We start from the raw sequence: 18360 nt of genomic DNA, 5'->3' as shown, positions 1-18360 counted from the left end.
AACAATAGCTTGGGGTGGGGATTGGGCACAAGCGCCCCGTCCTTCCCCCTCTTGAACGAATGGGGCTCAAGATCTTGGGCTAAGGGGAGAAGGTCTCTTCTCCAAAGCTATTTCAAGCTGGAATTGGACAGAGAGCTGTCCCAGCCCCAAGAGGTCCCATTCGAGAGGCCAGTTCTTTAGCTGTCATCTGATACTTGGTCAATGCCAGGTCCAGACATCTGGAGCTCAGTCAACACCAGGTCCAAGGGGTGGCACATCACAGTCATGGACGCGGGGTGATGTCCAGTTTATGCAATCAGGCATCTGCAGGTGAAGGGTACCAGGCCTGCAGGAAACAAACCTTGCAAACACGTTTGTCTGTTAGACAAAAAGCCAAAAAGAGACAAATACAGGGTCAGTCATGCTTCTGGAGTCCATGGACTCACTAACATAACTTCATTCACAGGAGAATATATGACAGCATTCTCCTCACTCTATTCCAATGGCTTGATACACTACCACAAGTTCAGCACATTGACCCCTTCAACCTATCCCAGCAATTTCTTTAATCTGAATCCCCCTGAAGGTGTGACAAACTTGAATACAATGGTTCAGGACTATCTATAGGGTCAGTCCTCAATTCTCTATTCCATCTAACATCAAGCCCATTGTCTTGGTACATTTTGTATAGCTCATAATTGGGAATACTATCAATTTTTCTAAAATCAACCCCTGCTCTCAATAGAGCAGTAAACAATTATTTTCTTGGTAATCTATTCTGACTTCAATTCCTCTGGCCATTTACTCACCTCTCTCGAGTAAATTTATCATTTTCCCATTCTCCCAAGTCACTTAATCTTATCCAGCACCTCTGAAAGAGCGTTCCCTATTTCACCAATTAGTAGAGTCAGAAGTAGGTGCTCATAAGGAGGAGGAGCTGTCTTCACCATGATGTTTCTATGAGGAATTGCAATACGTATCTGCATCTCCCACCATGATAGCAATTTTCATCACTTCTTTCAACTTTCTCTAAGGGTGTACCAGGCTCTGTCTCCACTGGGCCACATTGAATCAGTGGGATACATTCTACTGCATCCTTCAGCAGCAAAAGCTTACAGATTGGTCGTATTGTAACCTCCTGCCAAATGAAAGTCTCTAAAAGCTTGCTAGACAAAAGGATTTTGGCAAATACTTATGTATTTCAAGCAGTCCACTGTATCTATCACTATCCCAGGGGCTCCTTCATCAGTGAATCTTACCATCCAAGACACTAAGGACTCTCCCATCCTTTGGGTGAATCTGCTCAAAATATCAGTCATCTCCTGCTGAGTGAAATCCTCAAGTAACTCCTTGAACACTTGTCGGCTCTTCCTGAGTCTCCTGCCTTCTTCCCAGTATGAGGGAACTTCCGGCCTTCTAAAAGCTTCACTACGAAACAATGTATCACTCTGTAATATTGTATCACTCTCCACAACACATGCGCTTTCTTGGCAGTTGGTGTCTTAGCCACTAGGCTCAGACTTTACCAAAGTTGTATGAATTACCCTCCTGTTACTTTTTTTACTCCTTTTACTGAACCAAATTTACAACAGCCCTCTCTTTTTTTGTTGTTTTTCGTTTTTGCCTTTTGGAGGGCAATTGGGGCTAAGTAACTTGCCCAAGGTCACACGGCTAGTTTTTTGTGTGAGTGTGAAGTATCTGAGGCCGGAACCGAACTCGGGTCCGCCTGACTCCGGGGCCGGCGCTTTACTCACTGCGCCACCTAGCCGCCCCAGCCCTCTCTTCTTTCAGATACTCTCCTGTTCTCTCTTTCTACCTGAGACTCGAGCCAGGTTGCTCTTCTAAAGGAGGGATCAACTGCTGGCACTTAGCCAACTCTTGTAACAGCTTGTCTCTGCTTTTGCACACAATACAGTAGTAGGAAAACCCAGCCTCTTTTACTCACTGCCTCCAGCTCTCTCCCAGGTTTTACTGGTATTCTTTGAAAACATAGTTCTAAACCTCTAGGTCCTCCCTGCTGTAGTGTCTGTTCCCAGTTTTCACAGAGCCCTGTACTTGTAGACCACTCCCCTGCTAGGGAGGCATAAGGCAAATCCTCCCAAACCGGGATAGCCATTTCTTCTTCTAAATCCCTTCTGCCTCCAACTAGAGGTCTGATATTCCACGATCCCATCCTTGTTGCCAAGTGTAGCGCCAATGCAATGTTTACAGTGACCACGATCACAATAAAGACCGTGACTGTAAGTATCACATGGTGCTCAATTGCAAAATATACCAGATTCTCCAGGTAGAAGACAGAATTGAAGCATTTATTTAGATACCAGAAAACCCAATTCCAACACAAGTAAGCCAATTCCGTTATAGTACCAAAGCTATTCAGAAGCCATAACAACACCAAGAGCCACAGCAGCCTTTATCTTAGGGTAGGGGACCAATATAATCTATTTGCCAGATTTGGTCTGGGACTCTTCCCCTTGCTATCTCTCTAGTTACTACCCAAGGAAAAGTTCGTTCCTTTTCCAGTTGTAATGGGAATGGGAATTTGAAGATCTTCCCTGCCCCTTAATAGACCTAGGGGGGAGTTTGAAGACCTTCCTTGCTTTGAAAGTAAAATCTTCCCCCTAGTAGGCTAAATGTAGTCACATGGAGCCTGTGTGGGGAGGAATTTGCTGAAGGGAAGCAGAGCCCACAGGAAGCTGGGAGCCAAAGCTGGTGGGGGAGAGAGGACGTTCAGGCAAGGAGACAGATAGACTCAGGAGTAAATACTGGTCTTGTATTGGTTTGTAGGAAGGCTGAAGGTGCTGTGGCTCTCAGTGTTATTACAGCATCTGAATATCTTTGGCACTGTGATGGAATCACCTTACTGGTTTGAGGATTGGGTTTTCTGGTGTCTAAATAAATGCTTCAGTTCTATCTTCTATCTGGAGAGTCTGGTATATTTTGCAATCAAACATCATGTGATACTTATAGCCACGGACTTTATCATGATAGTGGGTGCTGTGAATATTGCATTGGTGCTACACCAGTTGACATATTTGACATTCTTCTGCTATCTGCTTTAACAATGAATGAGAGATACCAATACCTTGATCTTATGTCCACTGGTGTGTGGCCTGGCCCCCTAAATGGCCAGCCATCTGGTTGAGCCATTTTGCTAATCTATCCCTGGTTACCAGCTTCCTGTGGGCTCTGCTTCCCTTCAGCAAACTCCTCCCACAACAAGCTCCATGTGACAACATTCAGCCTATTGGGAGGCAGAGTTTACTTTCAAAGCAGGGAAGGTCTTCAAATTCCCCCTAGGTCTATTAAGGGACGGGGGAGATCTTCAAATTCCCATTCCCACTACTCTGTCTAAGAAACAGATTGGTAGATCAGTGGAATAGGTTAGACACATAAGACAAAGTAGTCAATGAATATAGCGATCTACTCTTTGATAAACCCAAAGCTTCTGGAATGAGAACTCACTATTTAACAAAAACTACTAGGAAAGCTAGAAAATAGTGTGACAGAAACTGGGCATAAACCAACATCTTACATCTTATACAAATATATAGTCAAAATGGATACATGATTTAGATATAACAACTGATACCATAAGCAAAGTAGGAGAACAAGGAATAGTTTGCCTGTCAGGTCTATGGAGAAGGGAAGAAATTGTAATCGAACAAGACATAAACATTATTAAATGCAAAATGGATAATTTTGATTATATTACATTGAAAAGTTTTACACAAACAAAATGAATACAACCAAGATTAGAAGGGGAGCAGAAAGCTGAGAAACAATTTTTAAAGGCAGTGTCTCTGACAAAGGTCTCATTTCTATAATATATAGAGAACTGAGTTGAATTTATAAGAACACAAGTTATTCTCCAATTGATAAATGAATTAAAATCAAAATGACTTAGAGGTACCACATCACATTTATTAGATTGGCTAACATGACAAAAAAGGAAAATGATAAATGTTAGAGAGGATGCGGGAAAACTGAAACACTAATTCACTGTTCTTAGGGTTGTGAGCTGATCCAACCATTCTGGAGAGTAATTTATAACTACAACCAAAGACCTATAAAATTGTGCATCTTTGACCCAGCAATACCACTTCTAGGTCTGTATCACTAAGAGATCATACAAATGGGAAAAGAACCCACATGTGCAAAAAAATTTATTTATTTATTTTTAATTAAATTGATTTATTTACTTTTAGTTTCCAACATTCAGTTTCACCGTCCCTTGAGTTTCAAATTTTCTCCCCATCCCTCTCCTCCCCACTGCCCATCATGGCAGCATGCACTCAAATATAGGATCTACAAATATCTTTACATTAATCATTAGCCAGGGTGTAAAGGAGGATTATAACCAATAGAATGATCAGTGGAAACGAGGAAACAAAAAAAAAAAACAAGAAAAAGAAACACAGCGGGTAGTTTGTTTCAATCTGCCTTCAGACTCCGCAGCTCTTTCTCTTTCGACCATGAGTCTTTTGGAGTTGTCTTATAACCTTACATTGCTGAGAGGAGCCCAGTCTCTTGAAGGTGGTTGTCACACATACGTGGTGTCTGTGATTGTGTATAGATTTCTCCTGGTTCTGCTCTTCTCATTCAACATCAGCTTATATAAGTCTCTCCAGGTTATTATTAGGTCCATCTGCTCCTCATTTCTTATAGCACAGTAGTATTCCATCACATTCATATACCACAACTTGTTTAGCCATTTCCCAATTGATGGGCATCCCCTTGATTTCCAATACTTTGCCACCACAAAAAGAGCCGCTAGAAATATTTTTGTATATACAGGTCCTCCTCCACTTCTCTGATCTCTTTGGGATATAACCCTAGAAGTGGTATTGCTGGGTCAAAGGGTATGCACTTTTTTATAGTACTTTGGGCATAGTTCCAGATTGCTCTCCAGAATGGCTGGATCAGTTTACAACTCCACCAACAATGCATTAGTATTCCAATTTTTCCACATCCTCTCCAGCATTTATCATTTTCCTGTTTTGTCATCTTAGCCAATCTGACCAGTGAGATGTGGTACCTCAGAGTTGTTTTGATTTGCATTTCTCTAATCAATAGCAATTTAGACCATTTTTTCATGTGCTTATAGATATCTTTAATTTCATCTTCTGAGAACTGCCTGTTCATATCCTTTGACCATTTATCAGTTGGGGAGTGGTTTGTATTCTTATACATTTGACTCAATTCTTTGTATATTTTAGAAATGAGACCTTTATCAGAGACACTGGTTGTAAAAATTCTTTCCCAATTTTCCACTTTCCTCTTAATCTTGGTAACATTGGCTTTATTTGTACAGAAGCTTTTCAATTTAATGTAATCAAAATTATCCATTTTGCATTTTATAATGCTCTCTAACTCTTGAAGTCTTCTCCTCTCCATAGATCTGACAGGTAGACTATCCCTTGCTCTCCCAGATTGCTTACAGTATCAGCTTTTATACTTAGATCATGCACCCATTTCAACTTTATTTTGGTGTACAGTGTTAGATAATGGTCTATGCCCAATTTCTGCCATACTATGTTCCAGTTTTCCCGGCAGTTTTTGTCAAATACTACGTTCTTATCCCAATAACTGGGGTCTTTGGGTTTATCAAACAGTAGATTACTATAGTCATTAACTGCTGAGTCTTGTGTATCCAATCTATTCCACTGATCCACTATTCTATTCCTCAGCCAGTACCAAGTAGTTTTGATGACTGCTGCTTTAAAATACAGATTAAAATCTGGCATGGCTAGGCCACCTTCCTTAGCATTTCTTTTCATTAATTCCCTTGATATTCTGGACCTTTTGTTCTTCCAAATGAATTTTGTTACTATTTTTTGTAGTTCTATAAAGTAATTTTTTTTGTAAATTGATTGGTATGGCACTAAATATATAATTTAATTTAGGTAAAATTGTCATTTTTATTATATTAGTTCTACCCAGCCACGAGCAACTGATATTTTTCCAATTAGTTAGATCTGACTTTCTTTGTGTGAAAAGTGTTTTGTAGTTGTGATCATATAGGTCCTGGGTTTGTTTTGGCAGGTAGATTCCCAAATATTTTATAATGTCTACAGTAACTTTAAATGGGATTTCTCTTTCTATCTCTTGCTGTTGGATTTCATTAGAAATATATAGGAATGCTGAGGATTTATGTGGGTTTATTTTATATCCTGCAACTTTGCCAAATTTATTTATTGTCTCAAGTAGTTTTTTACTCGATTCTCTAGGATTCTCTAAGTATATCATCTATAAAGAGTGATAGCTTAGTCTCTTCTTTGCCTAATTTGAGTCCTTCAATTTCTTTTTCTTCTTATTGCTACTGCTAACATTTCTAGTACCAGATTGAATAAGAGGGGTGATAGTGGACACCCTTGTTTCACCCCTGATCTTGTTAGAAATGCTTCTAGTTTACCCCATTACATACAATACTTGCTGATGGTTTTAGATAGATGCTACTTATTATTTTAAGGAAGACTCCATTTATTCCTATACTTTCTAGTGTTTTTAATAGGAATGGGTATTGTATTTTTTCAAAAGCCTTTTCTGTGTCTATTGAGATAATCATATGGTTTCTGCTAGCTTTGTTGTTGATGTGATCAATTATACTGATAGTTTTCCTGATATTGAACTATCTATGGATTCCTGGAATAAATCCTGCCTGATCAAGTGGGAAAAGATCCCATATGTACAAAAATATTTATAGCAGCTCTTTTTGTGGTAATAAAGAATTGGAAATTGAGGAGATGTCCATCAATGGTGGAATGGCTGGACAAGGTGTGGTATATGAATATAATAGAATACTATTGTGCTACAGGAAATGATCAGTAGGCAGACTTCAGAAAAATCTGGTCTTATACGGACTGATTCTGAGTGAAGTGAACAGAACCAGGAGAACATTGTCCACAGTAACAGCCACATTATGTGATGATTGACCTTGATAGATTGAGCTCTTCTCAGCAATGCAAGAATTTAAGACAACTCCAAAGGACTCATGATAGAAAATGCCATCCACATCCAGAGAACAAACTTTGGAGTCTAAATGCAGATGGAAGCATACTATTTGGGAGGGGGAGCCTATAGCAGAAGCAAAACTGTTTGAAGAAGATCAGGGTGAAAGGAGAGATAGAATAGAATAAACAGGGGGATGGGGGAGGAATAGGATGAAAGGAAATACAGTTAGCAAACATAACTGTAAAAAAAACCTTATGAAACAAGTTTCTCTGAAAAAGGCCTCATCTCCCAAATAGATGGAGAAATGAATCAAATTTATAAAAATAAGACTTATAGCCAAACTGATAAATGATTAAAAAATCTGAAGTCAGATTTCAGATGAAGTAATCAAAACTAGCTATAACCATGTGAACAAATGCTCTAAATCACTACTGACTGGAGAAATGGAAATTAAAGCAATTCTGCAATACTACCTTGAATCTACTAGATTGGCTAATAGGACAAAAAATGATGATGACAAATGTTGGAGAGGATGATGGAAAATTGACGTTGGTGAAGTAAAGTGAACGATGCACAAAGGACTGATGAAACCATGCATCCCCTTTGACCCAGCAATACCACTTCTAGGTCTATACCCCAAAGAGAGAAAAAAAAATGGAAAAGGACCTATATGTACAAAAATATTTCTAGCAGCTCTTTTAGAGGTGGCCAAGATGTGGATATTGATGGGATGCTCATCATTTGGGGAAGAGCTGAACAAGCTGCTGTATGTGAACGTAATGGAATACCATTCTGCTATATGAAATGATGAGCAGGAAGTTCTCAGAAAAGCCTGGGAAGACTTAAAGGAGCTGATGCAAAGTGAGATGAGCAGAACCAAGAGAAAGCTGCACACAGGAACAGCAACACTGTAACATTAATCATCTGTGAATGACTCAGCTCTTCTCAGCAATACAATGATCCAAGACCACTAAGACCACTAAGGACTTAGGATGCAAAATGCTATTCATGTTCTGAAAAAGAACCGGTGGGGTCTGAATGCAGACGGAAAGATATTTCTGTTTACTTTATTTTTCTTGGGGGTTTCTGTTTTCTTTCATACCATGACAGACCTGGAACTATGTTTTGCATGACAGCACATGTATAACCTGTATTGAATTATTTGCCTTCTGAATGAAAGGGGAAAGGACAGTGGGAGCAAAGGAGGGAAAGAATTTAGAACTCAAAATTTTAAAATAATGATTAGTAACAATAATTTTTTACATGGACTTGGGGAAAAATAAAATAATAAATTAAAAAGAGAAAAGATCCAACCAAAATCCTTCCATGATGAGACAAATATATACCAATGACCTAAACTAGGGAAAGTTAAAACACAGAAAGAAAACTCAAAGGCAATATCATTAGTGAAAACTGCCTCAAAAATTTTCAACCAAATCCTATCAAAACGACCACATATTTGACATCCACGGAACAACTGTGTCCATCCCCTGCTCCCCATGTGTGTTGCCCTTTGGGGGATACAAAAAGGGGCAACGTACCTGTCTGGCTGCAGCTGGTGCTGCCTTATTCAACCTGTCACTGTCAAGGACCCGGAGTATTCCTGCACCGCGATTAAACGAGAGAGTGTAAGGTGAAGAAGGTGACACATAGTAGTCTTTCTACACCTTACTACACCTCACTCCCCTCCTCCGCCTCTTCTCTGACCCAGAAACACTGGCCTTCTGGCTGATTCTTGACCAAAATCCCCTATCTCCTGACACTGAGCCCTTCCAATGGCTGTCTACCATGACTGGAAAGTTCTATAACTTAACCATGGCTTTGGGCATCCTTGAAGTCTCAGCTCAAATTTCACTTTCTGAAAAAATCATTTTCCTAGTCCCCAAAACTGTTAGAGCCTTGCCTCTCAGTTAACTCCATCTGTTACTATTCAGAACATGTTGGGACAAAGCTGCTGACATGTTGGGGTAGCTACATGGCACTGTGGATAGACAGCTGGCCCTGGAATCAGGAGGACCTGAGCTCAAATCTTGCTCAGACACTAGCAGACTTAACCCCTTTTGCCTCAGTTTCTTCTTCTGTCAAATGAATTTGAGAAGGAACGAGGGACCACCCCAGGCTCTGCCAAAAACAACCCAAATGGGATCATGAAGATTTGGAGAGTCTACATGACTGAGAAACAGCCCCAAGAGAAGTAATCCTTATGGACCGGACCCAAGAAAGGGCAAATGGGGGGATTCAGGGAAACTGAGGAAACTTGTGTGACCTAAAGAGACAGAACTTCAAAACAAGCTGGGGAGACAGAAATGTCAGGAGGGAGGAATTAGTGCTCCAAATGCCACAGAGACAGTGAATCAGTTTAACCCAGAGAAGCAGAGAGCAAAACAGTGTTGTTACCAACTTATTCAATTTTGTGCCCATTTCTATAAAGAAACGGTCCATAGAGACACAGTGGCAGCTTCACAGACCACCCTCCAGGTCTGTTGCAATGGCCTCACTGGCAGATGTCTGAGCACAGACTGCACTCACCTGGACAGGGGGGCTGTTGCTCCCGGGGGCCATTCCCTCTGGCTCCAGGCTCCCTGCTGGGGCCAGGTCTGGGTCCTCTGTAGGCTGAGCTGTGAAGGGAGAAGGATACCAGAGGGGGAGAGGTCTGGCTTTTCTCTTCCTGGGCAGCAGGCTAGCCTGCAGGGATTTACAGGATGAGGCCCCAGGGGAGTCACAAGGGCCCTGGCCCTGCCCTCAGGAGAGAGACTTCACCCTACAGGAGGAACAGGGAAGTCAGAGACACTGGAGGGAAAGAAGGCCTCCAGGGGAACACTGAGCCTGGGGAAGCAGGATGACTGTGTCCTGAGGTCTAACTAGGAGCTGGGGGGACTGTTGGGACCCTCTGGTGAGGCTCAGGCTTGGAATCCCTAAAGGGAAGCTGGAGACATGGAGCCACATGCTGGGGATCTGACAGGGAACCAGCTCCAGAGCCCTGGGTGCAGATCATAGGCTGGATCTGAGGCAGGACAAGGCAATTCCCAAACAAGAGGTCAGAGATTAGGGGGCCGGGAGACAGGACACATGGGGCCCGACAGGAAGGCTGAAATCAAGGCTCCTGGGATCCACTGGGAGAAGTCTGAAATCTGGCAAAGTGTTATCCAATGGGAAACCGGGGGAGGGTGAGCCACGAAATGAGGGAGTGGGGGGGGGGAGCTCTGCACAAGACCGAGAGGCAGGGAGCCCCCCAGAAGCTCAGGAGGTGTGCTCCTGGCAGAGCTGGAGGGCACTCACCCTGAGAGGGGATGTTGGAGACTGAACTGGGGGGGGGATGGAACGAGGAAGTGAGGGAGACCCTCCCCGGCTCAGACCTACCTAGATCAGCAAGCACATATCTGGCGTCCAGAAGAGGGAGTGATCCCTGGGAGGGCGGGGGCCCGGGAGGATCCCGGGGAGGACCGATGGAGGAGGGGGATCCAGGGGAGGGCGTGGGGGATCCCTGGTCATAGGAGGGCGGGGCGATCTCAGCTCTGGGGAAAGCAGAGTGATCTTGGCTCCAAGGGAACCCAGAGCAGTTCTGGCCCCCAGGGAAAGCAGATATCAAATTCAGGGGAAGAAGGGAAAGATAAACGAGGTCGAGGGAAAGCAGAGCAGGCTAGGCTCAAGGATTTCTTGCTGCCGGCCGGCCCGCCCTGGGAGGGTCTTCCTATTCCCAAGGCCCTCCCCCTCTCCACCCCCCCCCCCCCCACCCCCCAGTTCCCAGGAGGGGCGGGCCCGTTCCTCCCATCACACCAGGGCCAGGACTCAGGGACCCAGGCTGCCTCTCCTCCCTGAACCCGTCCACTCTTCAGCCCTAAACTCCTCCCAGGCCTCCAAACTCCGCCTGCCCTCCCTTCCCCAGGCTTCTCAGCTCTGAGAGCTCCTCCTCCCCTGCCCCACTCTGAACACAGTCTCCCGGGATGAAACTGTAGCACCAGACTCCCTGAAAGTGACACTGTAACCTACAAAGGGAGTGGGGGGGGGAGGTGGGGCTCCCGGAGCTTGGGGGCAGGGTGGGTCTGTGGGGGAAGGGGGGGGGGGGGGGGGGGGGGGAGCGGGTAGGGCCAGACTGGGAAATGGAGGTGGTCTGAACAGGAAGACGGCTGCGCTCCCTCTCTTCCGTCCGCCTCCCCTCCCCATCCTTCTACAGAGACCCAAGAGGCACAGCGGGCTCTGGGATCCCAGATGAGACCAGACCAGTCAGAGCCTCAGTGACCCAGAGTCAGGGCTGCCCCCCAGCTGGCACTCTGCCCTCCCTGCCTTGAGAACGAAGGGTGAACAACATTCTCAGATGAGGCTGACCAGGAGCACTCTTCCTGTTTGTGACGCTGTCTTGGATAGTGCGACTTTTCCTCTCTTGGCATCCCCTGACCATATGCTATCTAGGGGAGACACAGATGTCCTGGGACTGTCATTTCAATGGACACTTTGTCAGTTCTCTTGTCTCATTGTATTTACGTCCTATTAGACTCAGAAACTCTCTCTCCCGTGCTATGGTTTAAAATATATTGAAGTCACACTTACTGAGTGACACAGACACCTGAGTCCCGATTGCTCTAAGATTATCTAGGTCTTCCTCAGCTTGCCTCAGTCAGTCAGAATTAAAGCTCTGATTCGATGTCCCTCCATGTTGGCAAGCTTAAAAGGAATAAACAATATGAATTTGTTTACCTCCGCACCTATCTGTAACTTTTAAACTAAATTCCAGGTCGACAGTAATCATGCCCTCACTTCAGGGTGTTCTGTCCAAAGGAGTATTAATTTTGATCACTTAAACCTCCCAAGATGTCTGGGATTTGGCGACTAGATTTTTTGTGATCCCTGCTTAATTATTCTAGGACATTTCTTTTTTTGCTTTTTGGAGGGGGGAGGGCAGGGAAATTGGGGTTAAATGACTTGTCCAAGGTCACAGGGCTAGTGTCTGAGGTGGGATTTGAACTTAGGTCCTCCTGACTCCAGGGCCAGTGTTCTATTCACTTCCCCACCTAGCCACCCCCTAGGACTTTTTTTTCTTTAACTGAGAAAATTAACTCTCTTCTCATGTTGTCTTGATGTATGGTTTTTTGAAATCTAGCTCTGACAAGACAGGTTTTGTTAAAGGCAGTTGGGGTTCACTATGAGCTACTTGAAATCATATCCCAATGTCTGCTGCAGTTCCAGGCCTCAGGAGGAGAAAATCTACATCTATATTCATGTATGAGCCTGTGTTTGTGTGTGCAAGAAATGGTAATAGTAATTTGAAGACCTTCCCTGCCCCTTAATAAGCCTAAGGGAATTTTAAGACCTTATCTGCTTTGAAAATATATTCTACTCCCTTATAGGGTAAATGTAATCACATGGAACCCTACTTTGAAAATATACTCTGAGGGGTGGCTAGGTGGCTCAGTGAGTAAAGCGCTGGCCCCAGAGTCAGGAGGACTGGAGTTCAGTTCTGGCCTCAGACACTTAACACCCACACAAAAAAACTAGCTCAGTAACCTTGGGCAAGTTACTTAACTCCAATTGCCCTCCAAAAGGAATATATATATATATATACACACACTCTTCCCCCTAACAGGCTGAATATAATCACATGGAGCCTGTGGGGGGAGGAGTTTGTGAAAGGGTGGAGCAGAGCCCACAGGAAGCTGGGAGTCAGAGCTAGTTAGACTGGGAGAAGGAGAGGACAAATTGCAGGGAATCAGTCAAGTTTGTGAGTAAAATATTGGTCTTGTATTGGTTTGTGGGAAGGATAAAGGATGGTGTGACTCTCTGCTGCTTTGAGGCTCATTAGCTTCTTTGCTACTATTTTGGAATTGACTTACTGGGTTTGGGATTTGGTTTTCTGTTGGCTGAATAAATATTTTGCTTCTGTTTTCTATATAAAGAGTCTGTTTTATTTTGTGCTCTATCACTATGCAGGAATATTTATAGTCATGGTCGGTGGTGTAAATATTGCATTGGTGGGGGGTGACTAGGTGGCACAGTGAATAGAGCACCAGCCCTGGAGTCAGGAAGACCTGAGTTCAAATCCAGCATCAGACACTTAAATACAAAACTAGTCATGTGACCTTGGGCAAGTCACTTAACCCCAATTGCCCTGCCTTCCTCCCTCAAAAAAAAACAAACAAAAAAAACCCCACTTTTGTAGCAAGTAAGAGCACTGGCTCCAGTGTTGGGATGACCTGGAGTTCGAATCCCAGGCTCAGACACTAAGCAGCCACCCAGAAACACCTGGCTGTGTAACCTTGAACAAGTTACTTAACCCCAATTGCTTAGGGGCAGCCAGGTGTCTCAGTGAGCAGAAGCACTGGCTCCAGTGTCGGGATGACCTGGGGATCGAATCTGGGCTCAGATACTCAGCACCACACCCAGAAATAACTGGCCGTGTAACCTTGAGCAAGTTACTTAACCCCAATTGCTTTAAAAAAAATATTGCATTGGTGCTACATTTGGTGGCAAGGATGGGATCACAAGGTATCAGACCCCCATTTGGAGGCAGAAGCAATTTAGAAGAAATGGCCATCCCAGGATGGGAGGATTTGCTTTATGTTCAGTCATATAGGACATTTGATTTATATTCCAGGTGAGATTACAATTTCTACAAGTAACTTTCCAATCTAAATCCTGATCTTTAAAAGTTATGTTCATACATTTGATTGCTAATAGTTACAAAGTCTGTGACATCAGTCTGATCACTGCAGGAAGGCAGATACAAAGAAATAGTACAATAATCAATAGAGGTAAAATATGTAAAATCAGACATCACATTAAAAGGAAATAACTGTAACAATGTTAACAATGTTCCTGGATCAATTCCAGAGAAATGACAATTTTGGATGTTTCCTGATATACTTTGTAACATTTGAATGACACCAAGCACCAAGTTGGGCATGTATTTGGTCCCAAAAAGACATTAGAATCAGAGCTAATATAAATATATGTAAACACAATACTGATTGTTCTGATACATTGACCTTATACAAAAGATCCTTATCTATACTCTGGTGTGTCTTAAAGGCTACAGAAACATTGTTTGATAATTCATTAACCTATTGGACAGTTTGGGTTTCTTTTTGTAGAGAAATTGCAGACACAGTGGTTGACATTATCAACAATATTTCAAACCTTTCCCCCTTTCTTTTTAAAGAAATCAGATTAAAAAAATTAGTTGGAAAAACAAATGAAGGATGTTCAACCATTACTCTCTACCAGATATACATTGAGTAAGAGTACAATTAATGCAGGTAATATTCCACTAAAATGTAGTATTGATTTCTATGATCTGTAAATGGTTTACATTAGTAGAAGTAAGGAAGGCTTGAGGGGGTCAAATACATATACTTGTAGGTTATATATGGAACAATTTGATGTGATAGGGGTATGTGTCTCAGAACTTAAATCAGAATGTAAACAGTTCAGTTTGTATTGAAATCAGAGTTATCAAAGCAAAAAACACAAATCCTGGGGTAACAGGTTTCAGTTGTTGTGGGCTCAGCTTTTAGTGTAGTGGCTGCATTAGGAGACCTCTTCTTCTTTATTCCCATGTTCTGTCTCTGTGATTATTTCTTCTGCTGCTGGAGCTCTTTCATCTCCTCCATGATTTGTAGTATATGCCCTGACATTTCTTTCGGTCATCATCATTGGTCTTTCCACAGCTTCTGGAAAAATATAAACAAAACCTCGCCCCCCCCCCCTATTAGTAAAGGGTCAGGCCCTTCCCAGGTGTTTGGATAACCTTCCTTTGGGAAGTGTGCACTTTTTCACATTGTTATTCTGCTGATGTATACTCATTTTTTGCAATGTATAAAAAAATTTTAGGGTGTAGAAAGCAGTAGATAGGTGCCTTTAATTTTATTTGAAAATGATCACATAAAAATGGAAATAATTTGCTAATATAGTGAGGGCATGATCAGTTTTCAATTGTTTTGGAATGCCCACTGAAGCAAAATACTGTAACATACTGGTTAATTACATTGTTTTACTGCTCCCCCTGTCTAAAAGGAAACTGGAGGAGTAATATAGATAACACATTGAGGGCAGTTTTTAATATTTAATATTTTGGGAAACAGGTCAAGGAAGTGAAGAATGAGCTGTAATATAGGTTAAATAGGTTGTGACCTCTATCTTATGAGAGTTTGTAATTAAAAAAAAAAGATTAAAAAGATCTGTGTTCTGTGTGTGTTTAAATTTAGCAGTATCAATATGTGGGCACACATAAACTCAATATTTTCTATCTGACACAAAATTAAGGGGAGAAGAAGAAGAAATTATTTAACATTTTTCTTTCTCAAATTTAAACTTCTCCTAGTGTAAAAGCCAATACTTGGAAATCCCTTTTAATTTTTTGCAACTTCTTAGCAAGTTAGGTTCATTATTTAGAAACTACATAACTAAAACAAGTTCCTTTCCCAGGCTGCATGACCTTGCCTCTACATATAGTTTCTTTGGCAGTTTTACAAAATAAGAATAACTGAGATGGACTTTAGGGAAGGGCTAGTGGTGATGCCCCTGCTTTGCCAAGTTTCATACATGGAGGAGGAATTTTCTGAATGGGAAGAATTAATCCAAATAAAATTTTTCACCAGTCTCCTCCTTTCCACATACAGTAATCTATTAACAATTTTAAATTTTAGCATTAAAACAAAATTTTTAAAATGACTTTTTTAACAATCTTATAAGTTTCATAAATGATAACAAAATTGTTTTACATATAACCTCCTCTTAAACTACAGATAAAGGTGTAAATACCTTAAAAACATAACTGTTTTTAAACAAACTTTTCCTCTATCTTTTAGTTTCAACAAAATTCAGATTTAAAAAATTTGCTTATCAAACACTATTTCTGGCTTACAATGATCCCTCAATAATAGAATTTTTACTATAGTTTAGGAAGACCATAAAAACACAATGACATTATTACATTAATTTTATTTCCAAATTATTCTTCAGCATGCTCTTTTTTAATATTATCTAGGTGTAATGAAAATGCAAATTTAAAGATCTTCCCTGCCCCTAGGCTAAAGTGCACCTGGAGCCTGGGGTGGGAGGCTTGTTTTTCAGTATAGACTTCTTGATTGGCCAGTGGGTCCAGAAGGTTGTTACATTCTCTGAGCCAGGAGAAGGCTATATAAGCCCTGATGTGTAGCTTTGTTTTGGGACTCACTTTGAGAAGTGTTCTGTGATTTGATCAGATGAAACTCTAGGAAGCCATTGTTGAGAGACCCCCGGCTTTGAAAAACCCAGATGTTGATTTGGTATGGATGTAATGGTTGGAAAGTTTGGAAATCTGTCTACTTGATCTGTTTCTCTGTCTTGATAATTCTGTCTGTATACTCTGAAGCTCGGGGTGCTGACCTTTTTCCCCTGAATGAGGTAAACGATACATGTTTGACTGATTAAAGTAAACTTGTTAACCCATTTTGAGTTGCTTTCCTTTAACAAAGCAGATCCAAGAACCTGTGGTGGCAGCCACCCTGAGGATGCTGGGGTGCTTGCTGCTACACTAGGATGAGAGGCTTTAATAAATATTTATAAAGTTTTCAGCTTTTTTAAACTTTTATTTCAGTAAACTTTATTGCTATGTTTATTCCTTAAAAATTTATTTGAAAGTGAGAGCTTTTAACGCCCCCAAATATCCAAACTTTTACTCTCAAAAGCTCTATTCAAACTGTTCCTGCAAATAGTTTATACCTTTCTAAAACTTCTACCGATGCTCCCCTCTTTGCTACATGCTTAAGCATCTTTCCTTTTCCAAATGTCTACTCATCCTTCTGTTGTACTTTGATTAGAGCCCCTTTAAAACCACATATACCTTATTTCTTTCTAATTCTGACCTGACACTTCACCTATATTCTTTAACTTGCCTTTCCCCTCATATGATAAAATACTTTTTTCCCTTTTACCTCCCTCCCTTTAAGCCCTCAGCTTGTGTTCTGGTGGGCAAGAAGGGAGGGGCAAGTAAAAAAGATAACATTCCAAGGAGAGTCCTAAAGTCCTGCTGCATTTTGAACCTTACTCACTCACACTCATTCACACAGAGAAACCTAAACAAAACAACAAAAAATGAAAGGAAGGAACAGTAGGAAGACAGTGAAGTCAGAACTCCTGCAACAAAAGCTTCCAAGAAAAATATGAGCTGGTTACAGGCCATAGAGGACCTTAAGAAGCAGATAAGAGAAGTGGAGGAAAAAATGGGAAGAGAAATGAGAACGATGCAAGAAAATTATGAAATAAGAGTCAACAGCATGACTGAGGAAAATAACATCTTAAAAAATAGACTAACTCAATTGGCAAAAGAGGCTCAAAAAGGCAATGAGAAGAATGCCTTTAAAAAGTCAGATTTGCCAGATGGAAAAAGAATCTCAAAAGCTCACTGAGGAGAATCATTCCTTCAGAATTAGATTGGAAAAAATGGAAGCTAATGACTTTATGAGAAATCAAGATGCTGTTAAACAGATCCAAACAAATGAAAGAATGGAAGGCAATGTGAAATATCTCATTGGAAAAACCACTGACCTGGAAAATAGATCCAGGAGAGATAATTTAAAAATTGTTGGACTACCTGAAAGCCATGAACAAAGAGAGAACCTAGAAATCATACTCCAAGAAATTCTCAAGAAAAACTGCCTTGAGGTTTTAGAACCAGAGGGCAAAATAGAGGTTGAAAAAATCCACCAACCACCTCCTGAAAAAGATCCCAAAAAGGAAACTCCTAGGAATATTATAGCCAGGTTCCAGAATTCCCAGATTAAGGAGAGAATATTACAAGCAGCCAGGAAGAAACAATTTGAATATTGTGGAAACACAATCAGGATAACCCAGGATCTGTCAGCTTCTACACTGAAGGATTGAAGGGCTTGGAATATGATATTCTGGAGGGCAAAGGAGCTGGGATTAAAACCAAGAACACCTACCCAACAAAAGTGAGTATCATGTTTCAGGGGGAAAATATGGTCATTCAGTGGAATAGAGGACTTTCAAGCATTCTTGATGAAAAAACCAGAGTTGAATAGAAAATTTGACATTCAGATACAAGAAGCAAGAGAAGCATGGGAAGGTAAAGAAGGAAAAGAAATCATAAGGAACTTATCAAAGTTGAACTATTAACATTCTCACATGGAAAAACTATAATTGTAACTGATGAAACTTTTCTCAGTATGAAAACAGTTGAAGGGAATAGAAATATATATATATATATACACACATACATACATATATTTGTCTATATCAGAGGGTATATGGGAGTATGAATACATATGTGATTGTGTGTATATATGTTTACAGGTATACATAGATAGAGGGCACAGGACCAATTTAATAGGAAGGGATGATACTTAAAAAGTGAAATTAAGAGGTGAGAGAGGAATATAATGAGAGAAGATGGAGAGAGACAGAATGGGGTAAACTATCTCATATAGAAGA

The 18360-nt window shown here is 41.4% G+C and overlaps 1 pseudogene; it reads right to left on the bottom strand.

Annotated features, from left to right (window-relative positions):
• Positions 1-10653, bottom strand: part of LOC138167720 (zinc finger protein 420-like) — a 69517-nt pseudogene extending 58864 nt beyond the window's left edge.
• Between the last annotated feature and the right edge of the window lie 7707 nt (positions 10654-18360).

Source organism: Petaurus breviceps, unplaced genomic scaffold (assembly GCF_028583685.1).
Source record: "Petaurus breviceps papuanus isolate PSGF00001 unplaced genomic scaffold, PetGlider_PUasm1.0 287, whole genome shotgun sequence".
In the NCBI taxonomy this organism is placed as follows: domain Eukaryota; kingdom Metazoa; phylum Chordata; class Mammalia; order Diprotodontia; family Petauridae; genus Petaurus; species Petaurus breviceps.
The sequence above is the reverse complement of the archived record's forward strand: the minus strand, read 5'-3'. Positions and strand labels throughout refer to the sequence as shown.